The sequence below is a fragment of the Austrofundulus limnaeus genome, unplaced genomic scaffold (assembly GCF_001266775.1).
Source record: "Austrofundulus limnaeus strain Quisiro unplaced genomic scaffold, Austrofundulus_limnaeus-1.0 Scaffold771, whole genome shotgun sequence".
Taxonomy (NCBI): domain Eukaryota; kingdom Metazoa; phylum Chordata; class Actinopteri; order Cyprinodontiformes; family Rivulidae; genus Austrofundulus; species Austrofundulus limnaeus.
In genome coordinates this window covers 66,025-70,178 of record NW_013953173.1, presented here as the reverse complement: position 1 = coordinate 70,178, position 4,154 = coordinate 66,025, and positions in this window count along the sequence as shown.

The window sequence follows — 4,154 nt, the reverse complement described above, 5'->3', positions numbered from 1 at the left end:
GTATACCACTTTGTGTTGGTCTTTCACATTAAATTCCAGTGAAATATATTTATGTTTGTGGTTGTAATGTGACAAAATATGGAAAAGTTCAAGGGGTATGCATACTTTTGCAAACCACTGTAGCTGCATCCTTCTATTTAGTGTCCCATGTCAGGACTGTACAGTACAGTACAGTGCAGTGCTCCTCTGTTGAATCATCACCTTACCATGATGGAGGAGTTGTGTGTCTGAATGATCCTAGGAGCTATGCTGTCAGGGGCAATTGAAATTGCCCTGGTAAAGTCTCCCATGGCAGATTGGTCCTAGGTGACAGGCCAGACAAAGAATGATTCAACAGACTCTTATGGACAAAATAAATTAAGGAATTTGGTGTCCCTTGCCCAGACATGGGTTACCAGGGCCCCACCCTGGAGCAAGGCCTGGGGGAGCGCCTGGTGGCCAGGTCTCCACCCATGGGACCTGGCTGGGCTCAGCCTGAATGAGCTACATGTGTTTGCCTTCCTGTGGGCCAACCACCTGCAGATGGGTCCATACTAGTCAGGTGCATGTGGCCTTGGGAAGTAGCCAAAGGCAGGGACCTTTCCGCTCTGACCCTGGCCTGCCAAAATTGGTTCTTGGGACATGGAACCTCACCACTCTGGTGGGGAAGGAGCCTGAGCTTGTGCATGAGGTTGAGAGACACTGACTAGAGGTGAGCCCAACTATATTTGGGCTTACCTCAATGCACAGCATGGCTCAGGATCCGATCTCCTCTGGAGGGGCTGGACTTTATTCTACTCTGGAGTTGCCCAAGGTGAGAGGCATCAAACTGGTGTGGGTCTACTTTTGGCCCCCTGACTTGGTGCCTGTGTTGGAGTTTACCCCAGTAGATAAAGGGGTAGCTTACCTGTGCCTTGGGGGGCGGGGTGGTCAGGCTGTGATCATTTGTGCTTAGGCACCAAATGATGGTTCCAAGTACCCAGCCTTCTTGGAGTCCTTAGAGGGGGTGCTAGATGGTGCTCCAGCTGGGGATTCCTTTATTCTTCTGGGGGATTTCAATGCCCACATGGGTAATGACAGTGTGATCTGAAGAGGCATGACTGGGAGGAACTGCCTCTCCTCTCTGAACCCAAACGGTATTCTGTTGTTGGACTTTTGTGCTAGTAACAGTTTGTCAAGCACAAACACCATGGTTGAACATAAGGGTTTCCATAAGTGCACGTGGCACCAGGACACCCTAGGTTGCAGATTGATGATTGACTTTGTACTCGTGTCATCTGATCTGCGGCTGCATGTTTTGGACACTTGGGTGAAGAGAGGAGCTGAGCTGTCAACTGATCACCACCTGGTAGTGACTTGAATCAGAGAGCAGGGAAAGATGCCGGACAGACCTGGTAGACCCAAGCGTGTAGTGATGGTTTGCTGGGAACGCCTGGCAGAGGAATCCGTCAGACAGATCTTCAACTCACACCTCCAGGAGAATTTAATCACATTCCAGCCATGGCAGTGGATACTGAGTCAGAGTGGGCCATGTTCCGTGCCTCAATTGTTGAAACGGCTGCCTTGAGTTGTGGCTGCAAGGTTGTCAGTGCTTCTCGCGGTGGACATCCTCAAACCCGGTGGTGGACACCTCGGGTAAGGGAGGCTGTCAAGCTGAAAAAGGAGTACTATCTGGCCTTGTGGGCTGGTAGGACTCCAGAGGCAGCTGAGGAGTATCGACAGGCCAAGCGGGCTGCAGCCCTAGCCATTGCTGAGGCAAAAGCTCAGATGTGGGTGGAGTTCAGTGTGGCTTGGACAAAGATTCTCAATCAGGTCCGAGGAGATTCTGGCAAATCATCCAGAGGCTGAGGCAGGGCACTTCACTAACACTGTGCTCATTTAAGGTAAGGTGCTGTTAAACTCAACCAGAGATGTCATAGGGAGGTAGAAGGAATACTTCTCAGACCTTCTCAATCCCACCTGCACGTCTCCTATTGGTAGTTAAAAAGCTCCACAGCGGCGGGGATCCAGGGATGGATGAAGTCTGTCCTGATTTCCTCAAGGTTCTGGATGTTGTGGGGCTGTCCTGATTGACTCGCTTTTGTAACATTGTGGGGGCAGTGCCACTGGATTGGCAGACTGGGGTAGTGGTTTCTCTCTTTAAAAAGGGGGACCAGCGGGTGTGCTCCAATTACAGGGGCATCACTCTCCTTAGCCTCCCCTCCCTGGTAAGGTCTTTTCAGGGGTACTGGAGAAGAGAGTCTGATAGATAGATAGTCAAAACTCAGATTATGACCAACTCTTTACCCTCACTAGGGTCCTCATTGGGTCATGGGGGTTTGCTTATCCAGGCTACATGTGTTTTGTGGACTTGCAGAAGGCATTCGACTGTGTTCCTCGAGGTATACTGTGAGGGGTGCTATGCGAGTATGGGATTGTGGGTACGTTGTTACGGGCCATTCAGTCTCTATTCAAGCGGTGCAACAGTTTGATTCACATTGCCGGTAGTAAGTCAGACCCCTTCAGAATGGGAGTTGGACTTTGCAAGGGCTGCCCATTGTCACAGATTCTGTTCATAACTTACATGGACAGAATTTCTTGGTGCAGCCAGCGGTGGAGGGAGTCCGGTTCAGTTGCCTCAGGATTTAATCTCTGCTGTTTGCAGATGATGTGTTTCTGTTGGTGTCATCACGCCAGGATTTTCAGCTCTCACTGGAGCAGTTCACAGCTGTGTGTGAAGTGACTGGGATGAGGATCAGCATCTCCAAATCTGAGTCAATGGTCCTCAGTCGGAAAAGGGTGGATTGCTCTCTCCGGGTTGGGGGTGAAGTTCTGCCTCAAGTGGAGGAGTTCMAGTATCTTGGGGTCTTGTTCACGAGTGAGGGAAGAACGGAGCATGAGATTGATAGACGGATCAGTGCAGCTTCTGCAGTCTTGCGGACTCTGTACTGATCTGTTGTGGTGAAGACAGAGCTGAGCTGTAAGGCAAAGCTCCGCCCCCATATATAAAATTCCCTTCTCACCCTCCGCGGGTGGTCTCTTTCATCCTCTGAGCTCGGGTCCTCTACCAGAGGCCTGGGAGCTTGAGGGTTCTGCGCAGTATCTTAGCTGTGCCTAGAACTGNAAAGGATATTCTTAACCTTGGAAAACACTGAGCATTGGACAACATCAGAACAAGACATATAGAAGCATCAAAAACTTGATCTGAACACAGAAAGTCTTGCAAATAAGCACCAGTGTAGAAAGCAATAAATCTTTTACCAAAGATTTGTTCATTTGCTCTGCTAATGTGAAGGATGGGCCTGCTTGTTTTTCAGTATTGCATTCCAGTCTGGTGTACAAGAAGATAATGCAACACGCATATCTGGTGCAGCCTTCAGTCTGTTTCGGTATTTTGTCTTTATTTTTGTTAGAACAGAGAATCCTACTTCACATTTATATGTTGTTGTGAAAGGAATAAKAAGCAAAATACTTGCTTTACTTAAGGCAGGATATTCAGATGAGATGCTTATCCAAAATGAGGACAACTGCATGGATTCATGTTTTTTCTTAAGCAGTGGATCGCTGCTCAGCTGTAACATCTCTGTTTCTTCTTCAGGAGTTAGTCCTAACTCCAGAAGAGATTCTGGACTTCCGAAGGCAAAGGGATTTTGAATCCACATTTTGCTGCTCAGCATGTCATATTTCTCTCTTGGATAATAACGTTCAAAACTATCAATAAGTGCTACAAGGTGTGTCGTAATAAGTTCAGTCAGATGTTTTACATGTGTGTCAATGACATCATTTTCTTCTATGTGCTGTAGCACAGTTGGAAACATGTAGTGGCTTGGTTTTGGTCCTTTGAGACGTGCAAGCCACAACTTCAGGGACTTCTGAAAAGTAAAAACATGTTTCCAGTTGTGGAAAATGTCATCATGCTCTCCCTGTAGTTTCAAGCTCAGCTCATTGAGCAATGAAAATATATCTGCCAGATATGACAACATAAAAACCCATTCATCAGTAAACAGATCAGCAAGTGGGGACTTCTTCTTGAGGAGAAATGCATGGATTTCATTTCTCAGTTCATAAACTCTGCTCAGAACTCTTCCTTTGGAAAGCCAGCGCACTTCCGTGTGAAACAGTAGGTGTGTGTGCTCAGCCCCCATGTCGCTGCACAGCTGATCAAAAAGCCGACAATTCAATGAACTGCTCTTAAT